The sequence below is a fragment of the Bos grunniens genome, chromosome X, assembly GCF_055505025.1.
Source record: "Bos grunniens cultivar Pamir isolate PY7600 chromosome X, Bosgru_T2T1.0, whole genome shotgun sequence".
Lineage (NCBI taxonomy): Eukaryota > Metazoa > Chordata > Mammalia > Artiodactyla > Bovidae > Bos > Bos grunniens.
In genome coordinates, this window is record NC_141194.1 from 2,360,942 (window position 1) to 2,383,859 (window position 22,918).

Consider the following 22,918-nt stretch of genomic DNA (forward strand, 5'->3'; position numbering starts at 1 on the left):
TCACTGCAGATGGTGACTGCAGCCATGAAATTAAAAGACGCTTACTCCTTGGAAGGAAAGTTATGACCAACCTAAATAGCATATTCAAAAGCAGAGACATTACTTTGCCAACAAAGGTTCGTCTAGTCAAGGCTATGGTTTTTCCAGTGGTCATGTATGGATGTGAGAGTTGGACTGTGAAGAAAGCTGAGTGCTGAAGAATTGCTGCTTTTGAACTGTGGTGTTGGAGATGACTCTTGAGAGTCCCTTGGACTGCAAGGACATCCAACCAGTCCATCCTAAAGGAAATCAGTCCTGGGTGTTCATTGGAAGGACTGATGTTGAAGCTAAAACTCCAATTCTTTGGCCACTTGATGTAAAGAACTGACTCATTTGAAAAGCCCCTGATGTTGGGAAAGATTGAAGGCGGGAGGAGAAGGGGAGAAGAGAGGATGAGATGGTTGGATGGCATCACCGACTCGATAGACATGAGTTTGAGTAAACTCTAGGAGATGGTGATGGACAGGGAGGCCTGGCGTGCTGCAGTCCCTAGGGTCACACAGAGTTGGACACAATTGAGCGCCTCAACTGAACTGATAAGTAAACAAAGGCTTGAATCAAAGGATATGACTTAAACTTCATCGAAAGAGCCTGGATTTAAACCGATTTGAGCTAGAATATATCCTCTGGATTAAATTCTACATAATTTATACAGTCTGTATATATATTATACAGTCTCTTCTCTGCTATGTAACAAGGAGGTGACTGATGTTGAAACACAGAGGCAACCGCAATGCCTGTGTGAAAGAAAATTGTAAGTAACAAAATCTGAAGAGCTAAAGAGAGCTTAGTGAGTAAAGTGATAAATTAACTAGGTTCAATGAAGAAAGTAATAAAGACATAGAGATATATTACAATAATACATAGAGCTGTACACACATAATTAGGAAATAAAGACTGTGCTGGTCATTTGTTAAAATAAATGTCACGCCCCAGCGTTCAGTTTGATGGTATAAAATTTTAACGATTAACCCACCAGCGAGCATAAGAAATCACTGAGCTGTTTTCACTTGTGTTTATAAAAAGTGCCCATAGAGGGCTTCCCTGGTGGCTCAGTGGTAAAGAATCTGGCTGCCAATGCAGGAGAGTTCAGTTCAATCCCTGGTCCAGGAAGATCCCATGTGTCACGGACCAGCTAAGCCTGGGTGTCACAACTACTGAGCCTGTGGTCTAGAACCAGGGAGCCTCAACATCAGAAACCCACACACCCTAGAGCCCACGCTATGTAACAAGAGAAGCCTCTCTGATGAGAAGCCCACACATCACAAGGAGGAAAAAAAAAAAAAGCCCACGGGCAGCATTGAAGAGTCAGCACAGTCAAAAAATTAAAAAAAAAATTTTTTTTAAAGAAATGCCCATGGAAGAATGACTTCTTCTGAAGTTTCAATCATTCCTATACATTCGTATGCTCCTGCGTGTGTGCTAAGTCACTTCAGTTGGGTTCGACTCTGTGCGACCCTATGGACTGCAGCCCCACCAGGCTCCTCTGTCCATGGGCTTCTCCAAGCAAGGACACTGGAGTGGGTGGCCATGCCCTCCTCCAGGGGATCTTCCCAACCTAGGGATTGAACTGCCTCTTTTATACTCTCCTGCATTGGCAGGAGGGTTGTTTGCCGCTACCACCGCATGGGGAGTCCTTTTATGTTCCTATTTATTTATTAACTTACTTACTGTGTGTCTGTGAAAAAAAAACAACCCTGATATTGTTAGTTACTCAGTCATGTCCGACTCTTTCCGAGACCCTACAGACTGTAGCCCGACAGGATCCTCTGTCCACGGGATTCTCCAGGCAAAAATACTTGGGTGGGTTGCCATTTCCTCCTCCAGGGGATCTTCCCAACACACTGAACCCATATCTCCTGCATTGCATGCAAATTCTTTATATAGGGAAGCCCCTGTATCGATAGTACCACTGAAATAAAAATGCAAACCCCACCAGTTATCTAAAATTACATTGGATACCTTCACACTGACGACACTCCGATTAAAGCCAACTTCTTCCTCCTTGGGATAAGCTCTAGTTGTCTAACTTTCCCAGAAATACTTCCTAGGAATAAGCTATCTCTTCTTCTAATTCAGTGAAGGAATTCTTTATTGAATTTTTTTAAAAATGTATTCCTCACTGCTGTATTTAACAAGGAGAAGCAGCAAGGACCTGCTGGACAGCACAGGGAACTCTGCTCAATACTCTGTAATAACCTTATGGTTCCCAGGGGGAAGGATGTGGGAAGGGATAGTTAGGGAGATTGGGATGGACATGGACACTCTGCTGTATTTAACATGGAGAACCAGCAAGGACCTGCTGGACAGCACAGGGAACTCTGCTCAATACTCTGTAATAACCTTATTACAGGGGGAAGGATGGGGGAAGGCATAGTTAGGGAGTTTGGGATGGACATGGACACTCTGCTATATTTAACATGGAGAACCAGCAAGGACCTGCTGGACAGCACAGGGAGCTCTGCTCAATGTCATGTGGCAGCCTGGCTGGGAGGGGAATTTAGGGGCGAATGGATCCATGTATATATATGAGTCCCTTTGCTGTCCAGCTAAAACTATCACAACATTATTTATTGGTTATACCTCCAACACAAACCAAAAAGCTTTTCTTTTAAAAAAAAGTATTCATTCATTTATTTTCGTTTGTTAAGCAAAAAAGGATTCTATATCATTATAAAGATGAAAGGTTTAATTCTCAAAGCCAGTGCAGAAAATAAACCTGACTTAATCATTCTAAATTAGAGACCTCTTTTTCTTTTCTTTTCAAGATGAAGTCGAAACAATTATGTCACCAGAAAAAGAGAGACATGTCACCGTGGCAGCCTCTGGCTAAAGTTTTAACAACTGAACATTTTCATATCTTTAATCTAGATAAGAAAGTAAAAGGAGAATAATCTCAATATCAAAGGATTCGGACTGACAATAATGAGTTTGAATATTTCTATACTAATCAGCAGACACCAGAAGGCTTAATTGGTTCTTACACTGTTAAGTGTTATCAACAGTATATATTTTGACAGCAATTAAAAGCCTGCCCTACGCTGTGCGATGAGAAAGTTAGATATTAATCAGATTCACACATACAGTTATATGTGTGTCTTTTAAGAGCCTGCCCTATGCTTTGTGTTGAGAAAGTTAGATATTATACAGATTCACACATACAGTTACATGTGTGTCTTTTAAGAGCCTGCCCTACGCTGTGTGATGAGAAAGTTAGATATTATACAGATTCACACATACAGTTATATGTGTGTCTTTTAAGAGCCTGCCCTACGCTGTGTGTTGAGAAAGTTAGATATTATACAGATTCACACATACAGTTATATGTGTATCTTTTAAGAGCCTGCCCTATGCTGTGTGATGAGAAAGTTAGATATTATACAGATTCACACATACAGTTATATGTGTGTCTTTTAAGAGCCTGCCCTACGCTGTGTGATGAGAAAGTTAGATATTATACAGATTCACACATACAGTTATATGTGTGTCTTTGGTTCTTATCTAATATCAGTACTGTAACTCTTGGAATACTGACAGCCTTGGAATTTGCACTTTCCTTGTCGATTCGTTGCTGTGTACTGTATATTTATTATTTTTTAAATTTATTTTTAAAGGCGGGATAATTGCTTTACAATATTTTGTCGGTTTCTGCCACACACCAACGTGAATCAGCCGTAGGTATGCGTATGTCCCCTCCCTCTTGCACCTCCCTCCCACCTCCCACCCCAACCCACCCCTCTAAGCTGTCACAGAGCGCTGGATTTGAACGCCCTGCATTATACAGCACTGGAAGGTCCCGTGGAGAGGGCATAGCAACCCACTCCAGTATTCCTGCCTGAAGAGTCTCATGGACAGAGGAGCCTGGTGGGCTACAGTCCATGGGGTCGCAAAGAATCAGACACGACTGAGGGACTAACACACACAGACACACGCACGTACGGGGAACAATCCTAATAAAAACCAGTATTGGACTTCTGACTCCAAAAAGTAAACAGCGTTATTTACGGATCCTGGGTAATAACAGCATTGCTAACGCTTCACAATGTGTTCAATGTGATCCATTTGACTTTGATGGGAAATTCATACAGGCTTTTAAACACAGGTTCAGCTATGAAGGTCTCATTTAATTTTTTTTTTTCTGTTTCCATTTAATGATCGTTTTTAAAATGCGGTAACCATCATTAGAAATACTTGCAGTCAACAGCGTAAGGTAATGTCGGATTTTCAATTAAGATAAAGACATCACACTTAAGAACACAGAAGTGTAAGGTGTTAGTTCAATGAAAAAATATGTGAGTAAATTAAAGGGATGTGAACCAGACTGGAGGAGGTTACCAAATCTTTCATATGCCAGATAATGCATCTTTTGAATTCAAACATTTTTCCTTAATGTATTTACCAGTTGGCGTATTTTCTGCCCTCTCCCACCAGTGTTCAACCTCCAAGAATGAAGGGAATTCATCTATTCATTTCTCTGATCCCCGTTTGTTCCCAAGACAGTAGGTGGCTTACTCGAGGCTCCATGAACAATTTTAACCTGAATGACTCGTTAAAATTGTGATACAATTTACAAAATAGAAATTCAGTAAGGAGTTAACCATGTAATAAAGGAGGGAGATTATTGTTAAGGCCTGATACAGGATGCAGCGTTATATATTTAAAAGAAAATAACCCTAATCTGGGGGTTCCCTGGGGAGTCCAGTGGTTAAGACTTTGCCTTCCAAAGCAGGGGGTGCAAGTTCCACCCCTGAAGCTAAGATCCCATGTGCCTCACTGCCAAAAAAAAAAAAAAACATCAAAATGTAAAATGAAAGCAATATTGCAACAAATTCAACAAAGACTTTTTAAATGGTCCACATCAAAAAAAAAAAAAAAATCTTTAGGACTTTCCTGGTGGCACAGTGGATAAAGAATTCACCTTTCCATCAAGTATATGTACTACATCTTATTTATCCATTCATCTTTTGACAACTACAGACAACGCTGTTATGAACACGGGTCCAGACACCTCCTCAACGGAATCACTTCATTTCCTTCCCATAAATACCCAGGAGTGGGATTGCCAGATGGTTTGGTAGCTCTATTTTGAATTCTTTTGAGAAGCTTCCATCCTGTTCTCCAGAGTGCCCAAACCAGTTTGCACTCCCAACAGTGTTACTAGGGTTTCCTTTCCTCCACATCTGCGTCCACACCCATCATCACCCGTCTTTTTGGTGCCGGCGGTTCTGACAGGTGAGAGGTGACACCTCCTGGTGTTTTTGATGTGCCTGTCTCAGTGTTTTTCTCTAAGTCAGTTCCTCAGTTGGCTTTCCCTTGTTCCATCCACTCTTAATACCTTCTGCTACTCACAAAGTAAATTTCTCAACAAATAACCATTGGTGACTGCTTTTCTTTTTCCTCTGAAAGTTCAGTTCAGTTCAGTTGCTGAGTTGTGTCTGATTCTTTGTGACCCCATGGACTGCAGCACGCCAGACCTCCCTGTCCATCACCAACTCCTGGAGTGTACTCAAATTCATGTCTGTGGAGCCAGTGATGCCATCCAACTATCTCATCCTCTGTCGTCCTTTTCTCCTCCTGCCCTCAATCTTTCCCAGCATCAGGGTCTTTTGCAGTGACTTAGCTCTTTGCATCAGATGGCCAAAGTATTGGAGTTTCAGCTTCAACATCAGTCTTTCCAATGAATATTCAGGACTGATTTCCATTACGATGGACTGGTTGGATCTCCTTGCAGTCTAAGGGGCTCTCAAGAGTCTTCTCCAACACCAGAGTTCAAAAGCATCAGTTCTTCTGCGCTCAGCTTTCTTTATGGTCCAACTCTCATATCCACTGGAAAAACCATAGCCTTGACTAGATGGACCTTTGTTGGCAAAGTAATGTCTCTGCTTTTTAATATGCTGTCTAGGTTGGTCATGGGGCTTCCTTGGTGGCTCAGAGGTTAAAGCATCTGCCTGCAAGGCGGGAGACCTGGGTTCGATCCCTGGGTTGGGAAGATTCCCTGGAGAAGGAAATGGCAACCCACTCCAGTACTCTTGCCTTGAAAATCCCATGGATGGAGGAGCTTGGTGCAGGCTACTATCCATGGGGTCGCAAAGAGTCGGGCACGACTGAGAGACTTCACTTCACCCCACCTCCTTGCTCTGGGGTTTGGGGTCACTCTGAGCCTCAGCCTGCACTGGAAACCAGCCTTCCACAGAGAAAGGAGGTCTCCCTTTACCCCAGGGAGTGAGGGATGGGAAAAACTACCCGTTACGGGCATCACTGGTCCCTATCTCTCAAAGTACTTGCAACATCGATGCCTTGATTGGGTACAGTTTTCTGGGGCAGCCAGACTAAGATCTTTTCCAAAGATGATTGTTTGTTTGTATCTCCACTGGCAAAAACCAGCATCTCACTTTCATTTAAGCGTGCTTTGTACGAAGAATACACTCCAGAACACAGAGAATTTTATTTTATGGAATATATGAAACCATATGTAGATGCATATGACTGTATGAATAATAATACACTGCACAGTATATAGAATCTTGTCTTATGGAATATATAAAACTACATGTATACATATATGACTTTTCAAAAGATGGTTGATTGTTTGTAACTCCATTGGCAAAAGCAAGCATCTTGCTTTCATTTAAACATGCTTTGAAGGAATAATAATATACCCCAGAATAAATAGCTTTGTATTTTAGAAATATATAAATATATAAAATATATAAAACTATATATATATATATATACACACACACACATGTATATATGACTGTAGAAATAATAATACACCCTGGAATATATGGAATTTCATTTTATGGAATATATAAAACTATATATATATGTATATATACGACTCATTCATATAAGCAGCAAAAATATTGTTTCACATTCTTTACGATTCATCAACATTTTAGCTAGTAATACGGGGAAATGCTGGTTTTTGTGTTTGGGAGGACACATTCAATAAAGCAGTCATACTTTTAAAACACAAATCCATCAACAAGTACCAGCTTGCAATGTCAGCACCTAGATAGTAATGGGGAAATAAGTTACCCAATCGTGGGAGGACAGCAGTGTATTTTCAGGGCTGCAGATAACTGCTTACAAAACTTTCCCTGAAATATTTTTAACTTCCTATTGACAGAACAGAGTGCTAGAGGGGAAAAAAAAAACACACACCTGTGGTCTGGTTGTCTGGATTTGTTAAGTGTTGGTATATATATATATTTTTTTTCCATTAATAATGCATGCATATATATGATATTGTTATTAAATAACCAGAATAGTAGCAACTTTTTTGAAACTGCTATTTGCAGACGACAGGTAAGCCCCTTCACAATGACCCAGGATTTCCCAGAATACAGACCAGAAGTACGGGAAGCTGGTTTAAGAGAAGGACGCAGAGCACGGACCAGCTTTTGATGTACAGCAAAAGTTTAACAGAAGATTAAACAGAAGAAGATGTTTTTGAACGGGGAAGGGCAGTTGTGCATATATCTGCAACTCAGAAAACTAATTTATCTGCACTTAAAGAAAAACACGATGCAATGATTAGATACATTTTAAAGTCAGATGTGATTGGTGTTCAGTTGTGCAGTTGTGTCCAATTCTTTGTGACCCCATGGACTGCAGCACGCCAGGCCTCCCTGTCCCTCACCATCTCCTGGAGCTCGCTCAAACTCATGTCCATTGAGTCATCGATGACATCCAACCATCTCATTCTCTGTCATCCCCTTCTCCTTCTGCCGTCAATCTTTCCCAGCATCAGGGTCTTCTCCAATGAGTTGGCTTTTCACATCAGGTGGTCAAAGTATTGGAGTTTCCGCTTCAACATCAGTCTTTCCAGTGAATATTCAGGACTGATCTCCTTTAGAATGGACTGGTTGGATCTTCTTGCAGTCCAAGGGACTCTCAAGAGTCTTCTCCTGCACCACAGCTCAAAAGCCTCAATTCTTCGGCACTCAGCTTTTTTTATGGTCCAACTCTCGCATCCATACATGACTACTGGAAAAACCATAGCTTTGACTAGACAGAGCTTTGTCAGCAAAGTCATGTCTCTGCTTTTTAATATTCTGTGTTTGTCATAGCTTTTCTTCCAAGGAGCAAGCCTGTTTTATTTTCATGGCTGCAGATGTGATAGGGGGATTAATTATGTCATGAAATCATCTTCGGGGAATGTATTTAGCAAAGTAAGCTTCCCCAGGACATTCAGCATAAGATGAAAATGTTCAGAAATCCATCTTGGAGTTTCCCTGGTGGCCCAGTGGTAAGACCTGGTATAGCCAAATAAATAAATGTTTTAAAAAACAGAGAGAGACGGAGAGAGAGAGAAGTATATCGTACGTGATTGTCCTTGAAGTCATGTACAAGTTCTGTGTCACTAATCCCAGTTTGACTACTGGTCCAGTTTTGATATTTTTTTTAAATTACCCCTGAAGTACTTTGTTTCAAGTTTAACTATAGTTGCAGGATGACTTCTTCCCAACCTAGAGCTCGAAGCCAGGTCTCCTGTACTGCAGGCAGATTCTTAACCTTCGGAGCCACCAGGGAAGTCCAAGAATACTGGAGTGGGTTGCCATGCCCTCCTCCGGGGGAATCTTCCCAACCCAGGGATTGAACCCAGGTCTCTTGCACTGCAGGCGGGTTCTTTACCATCTGAGCCCCCAGGGAAGCTTACATAAGTTACTAGTGTGCAATATAGTAACTCACAACTTTTAAAGGTTATATTCCATTTATAGGCATTATACAATACTGGCTATATTTCCTGCGTTGTACAATATGTCCTTGTAGCTTTTCTTATTTAGCATAGTTTGAAACTCTTAATCCCTTACCCCTGTATTGCTCCTCCCTGCTTCCCTCTCCCCGCTGGTCACTAGTAGCTTGTTCTGTTCATCTCTGAGTCTGCTTATTTTCGCTATATTCACTCACCTGTTGTATCTTTTAGTCCTTTTTAGATTCCACGTATAAGTGAGCTCATAAAGTATTTCTCTTTGTCTGACTTATTTCACTTAGCCCAATGCCCCCCATGTCTATCTGTGTTCCTGGAAATGGGAAACTGTTGTTCTTTTTTACAGCTGAGTAATATTCCTTTGTGTATGTATCATGTACCCTTGAAGCAATCACCTGCTGACGGGCACTCAGGCTCCTTCCATGTCTTGGCTATTGTAAATAGGTCGGCCACGAACACCAGTTGTGTGTGTCTTTCTTAATTAGAGGTAAAATCTAGTTGAATTGTTCTCTCAGCAGACACAAGGACCATTTGTGTACGTAGCTAAGATGCTTTGATTTGTTTGCTTCCCCAAAAATTCCCTTTATAATGACGCTAAATATGGTTTGACACAATTTGTTTAACTCTAGAAATTTACTGCTTCTTGACACCATAAGAAAAGATACAGCCACGGAGTGTAGTTCTCAGCACTTTCCTTCAAGTACGGCATAATGCACATTAATATATCAGCGTAAAATTTGTTATTACTCCACTGATATTATTTAGTATGTTGGTGTGTTTAGTTTGATCTGTTTTGATTTGTTTAGTTGATCTGTTTCCTGAGGCAAAACAGTTTCAAAGTGAGGATGATGTTTTCATTTTGCAGTCATTAAGAAGCTACTCAGCTTAAAAAAATACATCAGCAAAACAAAATGAACAGAAAAAGAAATTAACCAGCTTGGGCAGCAAGTTATTCTCTAATAATCGTTGGGATAAATGAATACATTCACGGGAGCCAAGGGCATTCTTTTTAATTTGAAAAATTATTTGACATTTAGATTTTCCCGTTTATTCAACCCGGGGTTCTCAAAATACGGTCTCTGGGTCAACGATGCCAACATCACCAGGATGCTTGTTCAAAATGCAAATTCCTGGACATGGTGCTAGACCGGCTGGCATAGGTAACCTAATTATGTAGGCGAGGGGTCCCCCACCTCCGGGATCTAAAGCGCCTGATGATCTGCAGTGGAGCCGATGGAATAATGATAGAAATGAAGCACACAGTAAATGCTACGAACTTGGATCACCCTGAAACCACCCTCCGTCCCGCCTGGAAAAAGCTTTCTTCCAGGTAACTGGTAACCGGTACCAAAGAGACCAGGGAATGCAGCTGTCGACCGTGCAACAGGTCCACCGAACCTGAAATTCAGAAACGACTTCAGGAATTCAGGAGTTCAGAAATTCGAAAGTGAGTACAGAAGTCTGCAAGTGAGTTCAGAGATTCGGAAATGAGTTCAGCAGTTCAGAGATGCCAGCAAGGTTTTAGATGAGACACGGCATCTCTGATGTTATCTGGCAAGTGTCTCACAAGCAGTAGCATGCACTGGCTTGAAGTTTGCCTTTCTCTATTAGATGTGTGTGTGTGCGTGTGTGCTCAGTCACTTCAGTCATGTCCGACGCTTTGGGACCCCCTCCCTGGACTGTAGCCCACCAGCCACCTCCATCCATGGGGTTCTCCAGAAAACTGGAGTGGGTTGCCATGCCCTCTTCCTGGGGATCTTCCCCACCCAGGGATTGAACCTTAGGGTCTTCCATTTTCCACACTGGCAGGCCCACTCTTTACCACTAACACTACCGGCATGGTGTTACGGAGTATTCCGATTCCAGTCTTTTACACATAGCTGTCCAGTTTTCCCAGCACTGCTTTAAATGGGAAGGAAATCCAAAAAAGACTGGATATATATGTATATATACATATATGTATATATAGCCGATTCACTTTGCCATACAGTAGAAATTGATACAACATTGTGAAGCCATTTAAAAAAGAAAGAAACCCAACCCAACCCCAAGGGGATTGTTCTTGCTGTTGTTCAGTCACTCAGTCGTGTCCGACTCTTTGCGACCCCATGGACTGCAGCACGCCAGGCCTCCCTGTCCATCACCAACTCCTGGAGTTCACTCAAACTCAAGTCCACTGAGTCGATGATGCCATCCAACCATCTCATCCTCTGTTGTCCCCTTCTCCTCCTGCCCTGAATCTTTCCCAGCATCAGGGTCTTTTCCAGCCTCAGGGTCTTCTCCAATGAGTCAGCATCAGATGCCCAAAGTATTGGAGTTTCAGCTTCAGCATCATTCCTTCCAATGAATATTCAGGACTAATTTCCTCTAGGATGGACTGGTTGGATCTCCTCGCAGTCCAGGGGTCTCTCAAGTCTTCTCCAACATCACAGTTGGAAAGCAGCAGTTCTTCAGTGCTCAGCCTTCTTTATGGTCCAACTCTCACATCCGTACACGACTACTGGAAAAACTATAGCTTTGACTATGATGGTAGCAGGAAGTGAGAGCTCCCTTGCTCCTTGCAGCAGGTGAAGACACAGGGAAGTCAGCCCTCAGCAGTCACCACATCTGGTGGTGCCCTTTCCCCCCTGATTTCTTTATGGAAATAATTCCCAAAGAAGCTGGAGTTGAGACATATATTGCAGACCATCCTGCATTCATCCTGATTTCCAAGCATCGTTCTGTCCGTGGTTCCATCCGTGATGTTATTATGTGAAGCGTGTTCTCTGTTCTCACTGCGCCTGAGTTTGAGACCCAGAACATTGCTTGCATTAGGTACCTTTTCCTGTGCTGTGCTCAGTCACTTCCATCGTGTCTGACTCTTTGCCCCTCAGAGCTCAACGGCCTTTGCAATCTGGATGGACACTAAGAGAGGAGAGTCCACCTTCCGGTCAGGAGAAATGCACCCATTTGAAGACCCCAGGCAGAGAAAAACCAGGCAGGAGTTCTTCTGTTTGTATCTGCTACTTTATGTTTCAGCCCTGTCCGACTCTTTGCGACCCCACCGACTGCAGCCCGTCAGGCTCCTCTGTCCATGGGGATTCTCCAGGCAAGAATCCTGGAGTGGGTAGCCACGCCCTCCTCCAGGGGCTCTTCCCCACCCAGGGATAGAACCCAAGTCTCCCCCATTGCAGGCAGATTCTTGACCGACTGGACATGTGGAGATTTGAAAATGTTTACATCAGAACCAAGAGTACACAGAGGGAAAATTACTTAAATCACTACCCATCAAAATACAATAATTGAGAGAAGACATCCGTGGCCTAGGGCTGTCTCCGTCCCTTTGGAATTGTTAACACGTCTGGCTATTTGGATGTGCTTAGAATTGTGGACACGTTTTTCTTCAAATGTGACTCCAGGTGAAATGAAAACCTTTTAAACGGGCTGTACCCTCATGTAACCTTGATATTCATTTTACACCATTCATCTTGTCTCATACAAAAGAAAGAGTGGGAGAGAGAGAGAAAGAGAGAGAGAGAAAGAAAGAGAGAGAGAAAGAGAGAGAGAGAAAGAAAGAGAGAGAGAGAAAGAAAGAAAGTGAAGTTGCTCAGTCTTGTCCGACTCTTTGAGACCCCGTGGACTGTAGCCCACCAGGCTCCTCCGTCCATGGGATTCTCCAGGCAAGAATACTGAAGTGGGTTGCCATTTCCTTCTCCAGAGGATCTTCCGGACCCAGGGAACGAACCCAGGTCTCCCACACTGCAGGCAGAGGCTTTAACCTCTGAGCCACCAGGGCAGACTACTCCTATTCCTTATCTGGGCTTCCCAGGTGGCATTAGTGGTAAAGACCCCCACCTGCCAATGTAGGAGATGTAAGAGACATGGGTTTGGTTCCTGGGTGGGGAACATCCCCTGGAGGAGGAAATGGCAACCCACACCAGTATTCTTGCCTGGAAAATCCCATGGACAGAGGAGCCTGGCTGACTACAGTCCAGGGGGTCTTACCTACCATGGGATAAACTTTTTTTTTTAAGAGCTATCTCTTTTTTAAAAAGTCTTTATGAATATGTTACAATGTTGCTTCCATTATATATATATATATATATATTTTTTTTTTTTCTTTGCATCAGACGCATGTGGATTCTTTGCTCCCTGACCAGGGATCCAACCCGTACCCCTGCATAGGAAGGCAAAGTCTTAACCACTGGACCACCAGGGAGATCCCTGGGATAAACTTCTTAATGAGCAGCCTCCAAATGATGCTGCTTTCCCCAACCATTGGTTCCTGTTTCTTGTCAGAGCTAGCAGTTTCTCCTCCAGCCGTAAATATTCTCCTCATGCATGGAGACCAGAGTTTTCTCAATTCTCATATAATAACACCATCACCTACACGACAGTATAATCTCCTTTCGGTTAGGGAAGCACAATAGATCCTACAGCTGGAGTGAGGTATTAGATCCCCTGGAGGAGGGCAGGGCAACCCACTCCAGTCTTCTTGTCTGGAGAATCGCATGGACTAGAGGAGCCTTGCAGGGCTACAGTCCATGGGGTCGCAGAGAGACATACACGACTGAGCGATTACATTATTTCTAGGAACTGAATCCACGCTGATGGCAAATGTGGATAAAGTACTAACCAGTGGACACACGTGGTCCCGTTCTGTTCATCCTTTTAAGACCTAATTGGGGCTTCCTTGGTGATACAGTGGTTAAGCATCCATCTGCCAGTGCAGGGAACACGGGTTTGATCACTGCCGGGGACCAGCCCCGGCTGATCCAGGGTATTCGAAGGAGAGACGGCGTAGGCGAGGATCAGGATACAATAGCTTCAATTAGATATTAATTAAAGATATAAAGAGTAATAGAATAGGGATAGCTCAGTAGGAAAATTCAGTGGAGAAAAGAGGCTGAGTAGCTTGGTTTACGCGGGAGACCAATAAAACTTCAAGACAAGAAGCTTGCACCACTTACGTAGGCCGCAGGCGTCCTTCCGTTCTCCCGAAGGAGAGGAGACACTGAGGCCTCCCCGGTCGGATCTTAGAAGCCCAGGCATAATTAGTAAGCATGGTGGGTTCCGCGCTCCAGATGGAGACTCAGCCAGAGTGAGAGAGAGAGCGACATGGGGAGACCAGTATTTTGAGAAACTGATCCCAATTCTTTATTTTCCAGAGTCTGTTTTTATACACTGAGATGTTATACAAAAGTCACGTGGGGACAGCAGTCCTGACTTTTATTAAAGTCAGGTGCTTCACACAAATGTATACAGAGGTCTTAGGGGTGTTACATCATCTTCTGGCCAGGGGGGCCTGCTGACAATTTACGACCCTCTCCTTGTGATAGCGGTCAGTCAGTCAGGACACTTATTTCTCCAGGGCTGATTAGTCTCAAAACAGACGCCACCCAAATATAGTTACATTCCTACAGGGTGAGGGTGTAGTGGGTTTTAGTTAAGGAAAGAATTTACTTAGCCTAAGGTCTAACGTGATTAATATCAAAGGTTAATACTTATTTCTTCTATATATTCATTAATGTGTGTAAGGGCAGGGGATGTGGAGACGTAGCAACAAACATTGGCTCAACAAATGAAAAACCCTTCATCAACACAATTTCTAATTAGCCCACTCACTATACTTATAGTTTTCTAACTTCTCTAAAGAACCTGTTTTTAGAGGGTTTAAAGCATCTCGTGCCTCTCACGGTTGGGAGGCTGTGAGCAATCACATGTGGCCCGATGAGCCTGTCAGGCAGGCTAGAGAACCTTCAGAGGAGTTTGTAGGTTAAAACACTCTTGCCACACCCAGGAATTATTATTAACTGGAGCTCTAGGTTAACTCCTTCTCCGAAAGAGGTGGTGGGGGACAGCCCCCGTAAAGTCAGAGATGTAGGTGAGAGCACAAAGTAGTAAAGTAGGCAGGCTCTGGTAATGGGGGTAGATGCTCGAGGAGTTCCAGGGGGACTCCTGAGGCTCGATCCCGCCTTTGCGTATGTCGAGCCTCCTTCCTCATGACCTTTGTCACGGGCGGAGTACCTCACTCTGGCCCCCAACAGATCACTGATCGCGGAAGACTCCATTTGACAGGGGGCAACTAACCCCACACACCGCAACTATGGAGCCTTCGCTCCACAGCCAGAGAAACCACTGCAATAAGCCCCAGAACCGAAACTAGACAGTAACCCCGGCTTGCCACAGCTCGACAATGCCCGTGTGCAGCAGGGAAGACCCAGTGCGGCCAGAAATTAACAAACACGTCAACATAAAATTTTAGCATAGACCTCATTCACACGGCTCCCATACAGCTGTGGAATAGTCCATGGAATGTGTTAAACAGGATTAGCTATAAATCACTTACTCTGCTCCAATTTTGGAAGCTTAGATGTATGCATATGGTACTCTGCTCTTAAAGCGGTATATTAAGTCCTTTTCTCTGACTGCCAGCTTATATTAAATGGGATATTGCATGTAACCATGATTGGATTAGATGCGCTATATTGAAATCAATCTTGTTATTGTGGTAAACTTCTGTTACTTCTAATTGATAATGAGTGGTTCAAGGTTTCATACTCATGAGACGGTTTAAAATAATTAACGATGGATATTCAGAGCATTATAGACCTTATTAGCATTATGGAAAGCAAATGCACCGTCTAAGCTGATATATTTTACCGGCTTCCCTGAGAGCTCAGTTGGTAAAGAATCCACCTTCAGTGCAGGAGACGCAGCTTCATTCCTGGATCAGGAAGATCCGCTGGAGAAGGGATGGGCTAACTCACTCCAGTGTTTATTCGCTTCCCTGTGGCTCAGCTGGTAAAGAATCCACCTGCAATGTGGAAGGCTTGGGTTCGATCCCTGGGTTGGGAAGATCCCCGGGAGAAGGGAAAGGCTACCCACTCCAGTATTCTGGCCTGGAGAATTCCCTGGACTGCCTAGTCCACGGGGCTGCAAAGAGTCAGACGCCAACTTTCACTTCACTTCACTTCATGCTGATATTGTACTTTATCAAATGGTTCCTAAGCGGTGGTAAGAATATATGAAAGCCATTAAAATGCAAGGCTTGGGGGCTTCCCTGGTGGCTCGGTGCTAAAGTACCCACCTGGGAATGCAGAGGAACATGCATTTGATCCCTGGTCTAGAAAGATCCAAGAGGCCGTGGAGCACCTAATCTCTGGGCACCGCAAGTATGGAGCCCGGGACCCACTACTCCTGAAGATCACGTGTCCTGCCGCAAGAGAGGCCACCGCAGTGAGAAGCCCAAGAACCACAAGCAGAGAGGAGCCCCCATCTCCGCAACTAGAGAAAGCCCCCACGCGGCAATGCAGATCAGCCCAGCCAAAAAAATAAATGAAGAGGAACATCCTTTAAAAACTGGGGCGTTTTGCATTCACAAGAGAAACACAAGTGGTTGGGCACCCGGTAAGCTGTTTCCCTTCATACATCCAAACGCAGTTTATTATCCCTAAGTACATATCCATATGATCCATTTCCGAATGTGTTTATTATCCTTAGCCTGAACCCCGTGACTACCGCCATAATTAACCATTGTAATGAAATCCCCTCCCTGCCAGGAGTAGTAGCCGGAGGCAAATACACCAGGAATCTGTGCTGAGAACGGCTTTTCACTGATTACTTAGGAACAGCCTGATACACTAAAAAAATATTTAATTGATAATTATTTATCAATGATAAATATCCCTGATCCAAAAAAAATTTTATTATTATTTTTTAAAAAGACAGGAAACCCGGTCACCTGCTAAAGCATGGATGAGCTCCCAGGACATGACGCTAAGCACAGTAAGCCAGGCCCAAAGGAATAGATAGTGTACGACCGCACTCCTATGAAGTATCTAAGTAGGTAAAGTCATAGACGTAGAAAGCAGCAAAGTGGACGCCAAGGATGGGAAGTTGGTGTTTCATGGCAACAGAGGTTCTGCACCGCAGGACGAAAAAGTCGCAGAAAGCTGCAAACCACTATGAATATACTGAAGACAATGAACTATGCAATTAACAATGGCTGCTGCGGCTGTTTAGCTGCTCAGTTGTGTCCGACTCTTTGCAACCCCATGGACTGCAGTCCACCAGGCTGCTCTGTCCATGGGATTCTCCAGGCAAGACTCCTGGAGTGGGTTGCCGAGCCCTTCTCCAGGGGATTTTCCTGACCCAGGGATTGAACCCGGGTCTCCTGTATTGCAGGTGGATTCTTTACCATCTAAGCCACAGAGTGTTAACTTTCTTTCATATTTCATTCTTTTTTTTCCCTTTCATCCCCTCTTTCTTTCTGTCCTTTCTTCCTTTTCCTTATTTCTTTCCATCCCTCCTCCATACTTTCCTTCCTTCCTTCCCTTTATGCAGCAGGCGGGATCTTATTTTTCCAACCAGGCATGGAACCCATGTCCCCTGCATTGGGAGGCAAAGTCCTAACCACTTGACTGCCAGGGAGTTCTTAAACACTTTCTGCTGAATTCTGTTGACAAATCTGGTTGACGTTACCCATCCCCGTTAAGAGGCCGTGACAGAGTCTGACTGTGTTTGCACATTTTTTTTTTAATCCACTTAAACACCTTTCTGTGAAGCTCCATTTAGAAAGCCAGTGTGTGTTATCTCCTTCTTCAGTACTTTATCTGAAGTAACACAGGAAACCTTTCTGAATAGCCAGTGATATGTGACGTTTATACAGCTGATGAACGTGACGTTCACTTCACCATTCCTGTGGAGTTCCAGTGAAAGTGTGAGCCACTGAGTCATGCCTGACTCTTTACAACCCCAGGAACCATAGCCCGCCAGGCTTCTCTGTCCATGGGATTCTCCAGGCAAGAATCCTGGAGTGAGTTGCCATGCCCTCCTCCAGGGGACTTTCCCCGATCAGGGATCGAACCCAGGTCTCCTGCACTGCAAGCAGATTCTGTACCACTGAGCCACCAGGGAAGCCCAGAGGACTAATAATGTTGTCTTTTCAAATTTATAAATTTATTCATCTATTTAGATGCACTGGATCTTTAGTTGCGGCATGTGGGATCTAGTTTTGTGACCAGGGATTTGAACCTGGGCCCCCTGCATTGGGAGCACAGAGTCTAAAGCTCTGGACCACCAGGGAAGACCCTTACTGTTTTTTATTTTTTAACTATAACAAAAAGAAAAAGAAAAAAGCTTTAGAACAAAATCATAAAGAAATCTTAGAGGATTTCTTTCTTGCCTGTTCAGAAGGTTTCGTGTGTTACTTCACCTAAAGGAAGTACTGAAGAAGGAGATAAAACACACTAGCTTTCTAAATGGAGCTTCACAAGGAGGAAGGTGTTTAACTGGATTTAAAAAGTGTGTCAACACAGTCAGACACTGTCACGGCCTCTTAACAGTGATGGTTAACGTCGACTGGATTTGTTACATAAAGCAAAGCTTGGAAGCAGTGTGCTCCCTCCCTTTTCCTTTCCCTGCTGCATGCAAGTGATCTTAAAATCACAGCAGCTTAATCACACACATAAAACCCAAAGGGTACGTAGATGATCGTTACGGGGGCATTTTGAAGGGGCGGGGGGTCCCTCCAATTTAAGACACGATGTCCAGTCTCTTCTGAGGCAGTGACATAACGCTGTTAGGGTTTATGAAATTTGCCAAAGCAGTAGTTAGAACATCAGAGAACACGGTGTTTGGTAACATCGCTTTCTTTATGAACAGACTGTGCTGTGCTCAGTCGCTCAGTCGTGTCTGACTCTTTGTGACCCCATGGATGGTAGCCTGCAGGCTCCTCTGTCCATGGGCTTCTCCAGGCAACAATACTGGAGTGGGTTGCCATGCCCTCCTCCAGGGAATCTTCCCGACCCAGGGATTGAACCCAGGTCTCCCCATGTTGCAGGCAGATTCTTTAGCATCTGACCCAACAGGGATGCCCGTGAAGAGACTAGCCCAGCCTCTGAGAGGAAGACAAGAAGAGAAGGGTGGCTTAAGTTGCAGTGAACACAGGCGCATCGTTCTAGTCAAGAGCGATCGTTTGATATTAAATTGTCTATTAATGGATATTAATGTGTGCTTTTAGGTTACTAGTGGAGGAGATCATTTCTTTCTTCATCAAGATACTTCACCTTCATAGAGAAGATTAATTTATGTACAGATTTCATTGCCCCAGTGTATTAAAAGGGGAAACGTAGGTGATTTACAGGGTGGTGGTTTCAGCTGGGCAGCAAAGCGATTCAGCTGCACTTTTACATTCTTTTCCATTACGCGTTATTGTAAGGTAGTGAATATAGCAACCCTTTGCTATGCAATAGGTCCCTGGTGGTTATCTCTTTTGTGTACAGTAGTGGGTACATGTCAGTGCTAATCTCACAATTTATCCCGCCCATCAAACATACAGACACATATATATGTAAATATATATGTATATAAAGAACATTCTAAATATATATAATTTTTCTAAATGTATATATATGTATAAAGAACAGGTTGAGGGACTTTGCTGGTGGTCCAGTGGGTAAGGTCTGTGCTGCCAGTGCAGGGGGCCCAGGTTTGATCCCTGGTCAGGCAACTAGACCCTACATATCACATGTAAGACCCGAGTAGCCAAATAAATAAATGGATAAATAAATAAATATTAAAAAAAATTATTGCAAGTGGATTCTTTACCAGCTGAGCCACCAGGGAAGCCCAACAATACTGGAGAGGATAGCATATCCGTTCTCCAGGGGATGTTCCCAGCCCAGGGATGGAACTGGCGTCTCCTGCATTGCAGGCAGATTCTTTACCAACTGAGCTATCAGGGAAGCCCCCAAAATAGAATAGAGTAGCAATAAGTGTAATGAACCATGAAGGGGATCCACCTGCAGACCTTGAAAGGTCAATATAAAGATCGTAGGTGAAAGGTAAGATGTCACAGTTTTCTTTAACATCTTCCAATTTTGGATGAATGATGAGTCTTGAGGCCGCCTGATCACACCTTTAAATTCACATCTGTCATACCTGTAGGAAGACACGGCTAAATAGGGTTTCAGAAGCTAATTTCGAAACAGGGTCCGCAGTAAATGTGTGACGTTCCAGCCACAAGATGGCCTTCAGTCAAGGATGAGGGCTGTGGGTCAGCAAGAGCGTCAATTTGCATATTAATATTTCCCCTTTCTCAGGACACACAGGCTCATCCTATCATTAATTCCCATAGAATGCAATGAAACGTTAGTCGCCAAGTCATGTCCGACTCTTTCCAAATCCATGCACTGTAGCCCCCCAGGCTCCTCTGTCCATGGGATTCTCCAGGCAAGAATACTGGAGTGGGTTGCCATGCCCTCCTCCAGGGAATCTTCCCAACCCAGGGACCGAACCCTGGTCCCGTACGTTGCAGTCAGATTCTTTACCGACTGAGCCACCTGGGAAGCCCTTAATTCCTATAGAAACTTGCAGTAAAATGAGAACCACGTGAAGGATTAAGGACATACTTTACCACTCAAATTCTCTTCACTTTTCCTCCTGGAATAGAAAGTAATTTTGATATTCAAGTTGATTCGGATCATGTCTGAATGTGAAAACTCGCTGCTGACATCTTTTGGAATCTCCCTTGACTAACTGCATATGCTTTGGCAGACTCTTGACTTAATATTCTACACAAGTGATCTAAATTGATTTCCATAGCCGGTTTTGGAGCAAGTACTAATAAACTCTGGACTTCCCCAGTGGCTCAGCAGTAAAGAATCTGCCTGCAGTGCAGGAGCCACAGAAGCCTTGGATTTGATCCCTGGGTTGGGAAGGCCTCCTGGAGAAGGGCATGGCAACCCACTCCAATATCCTTGCCTAGAGAATCCCATGGACAGAGGAGCCTGGGGGGCTACAGTCCATAGCGTTGCAAAGATTTGGACACGACTGAAGCGACTTAGCAGGCATGCACCCAGTAATAGTCTCTAAAACGCTAATGGGAAGACTGAAACACCCCAGAACGCATCACACCCTACACACATAGAAAGTGTTAAAGCTGGTTTTGAACACAGGTTTAAAGAAGTGCACTCGTGGCGGATTCATGTCAATGGATGGCAAAACCAATACAATATTGTAAAGTAGTTAGCCTCCAATTAAAATAAAAAAAAAAAAAAAAAAAGAATTTCGCGATAGTGTTCTGTTTCGACCAGGGCGTATTCAAACCAACTTTTAGCTCTAAAACTGTGAACAGGGTAAGTCCCTTAATCATTTCCAAATTCCCACCAGGGTAAGTCCCTTAATCATTTCCAAATTCCCACCTAGTCTTTTCGTGATTGTTGTTGCTTCTGCTATTGTTGTCTTGCTGTGTTTGGTTTCTCTCTTCCGATAAAAAGCCTCTCAGAAGCCACGATGCGCTGATGTTTCAGACTTTGCAGACATGAACTGTTATTTTCACGATCACACAGAAGACTGCATGGCGTGCTTACCAGCACTTGACAAAGAATGCATCCTTTCGTATTTTGCAAATGGTCTTAGTGGTGGTTGCTCTGAGAGAAAAAGAGAATTTTATCTTTTCCCACCAAAGACACCAAAGAGTGTGTTAAACAGATTCACCTATTTTGTAGAAACAGGCTAGAAGAGCTAAATGATAGTCTTGGAAATAATCTAATTGCTGAAGACTTCCCTGGTAAAGGCTCAGATGTTCAAGAATTTGCCGGCAATGCAGGATATTTGGGTTTGATCCCTGGGTCGGGAAGATGCCCTGGAGGAGGGCATGGCAACCCACTCCAGCATTCATGCCTGGGGAACCCTATGGACAGAGGAGGCTGGGGGGTACAGTCCATGGGGTCACAAAGAGTCGGACACGACTGAGTGACTAACACTTCACTTCACTTTGGCAGGTTAGATGTTGCAAGGTGATTTAGTCCTCTATCAAAGAAACAACAACATACAAAAGCACAAAGCTTCTTATGAGTCAGCTCTCTCAGAGGAAGATGTCCCTAGGTGGAGTCTGAATTTCTGGAATGAGAAAAGCAAAGCATTTTGCAGAGTTTGTGTCCACTGTCTGGTCTGATGGCCTTATTTTGGAGCTATGCATTGCTTCTTGGATCTGTAGATAATTACCCTCAGCCTCTGCACTGTTGAAAGTAACCGTTTTTATCTTTGCTCATTTATTTCTCAGGCGGGGATTCTGTAGAACCTCCGGCATGTTCCTTGCCAGTGGTAAATCTGGTACTCTGAGTTTGGTGGATTCAACTTGTTCGTTTGTATCTCACTTACGCTGGGGACACTTCTTAGTTCATACTGAAAAATGCCCCCAGGTGAGCTTTTCGGTCAGGAATCACAGTTCTCCAAGATAAAAGAAAATCACTAAAGCTGTGGATCGAATGTATTAAAAAATGGAGTCTGGGAACCGTCCTGGGGGCCCAGGGGTTAAGACTTTACCTTCTAATGCAGAGGACTCGGTTTCCATCCCAGGTCAGGGAGCCAAGATCCCACGTACGGTGGGACAACTAAGTCTGTGCCCCAAGGCTAGGGCATCCATGTGCCACAAGCCAAGATCCCACTTACAGTGGGGCCCAGTAAGTCTGTGCCCCATGGCCAGGGCATCCATGTGCCACCAGGCAAGAGATGGCATGCCACAAAGAAGATTACACATCCCACCAGCAACGTCTAACTCAGCCAAACGGATACAGACATATAAAAGAACCATGGAGTCTGAATGCGAATTAATGTCTCTGGTGAGAAGAGATGACTTTCCTACTGACTGTGTAAGCACAAGTGTGCATGTATGCTCAGTCACGTCCGACTCTTTGCGACCCCATAGACTGTAGCCCGCCAGGCTCCTCTGTCCATGGGATTCTCCAGAAGGGAAAGGCTACCCGCTCCAGTGTTGTTGGGCTTCCCTGGTGGCTCAGCTGGCAAAGAATCCAAAGCTGGTAAAGATTTAGGAGAGGAATATGTTCCTTTTCTCTTTTTCAACCTTCAAGATATAAACTCCTCTGTATGGATTTAGGCAGGAAAGTTGCAAATCTCTAATATTTCAGTCTCCCTTTACAAACAGCAGTCTGTGCCTCTGAATTTATATTCAGCTGCTTCCTCTAACAATATGTGAGTTACAACGAGACAGCGTTCAGCATGGTTCCTGCACAGTGCAATCACGGCCTAACCAACGATGGATCAATGTGAAATGGATTTTACGTATAAAAATATGCATTTGCAGAAAATAAAGATATAACCCAAACTCCTATCTTTCTCCTAATCAACTCCCAAGACAGCAGACGGCTTCTGAGTGAA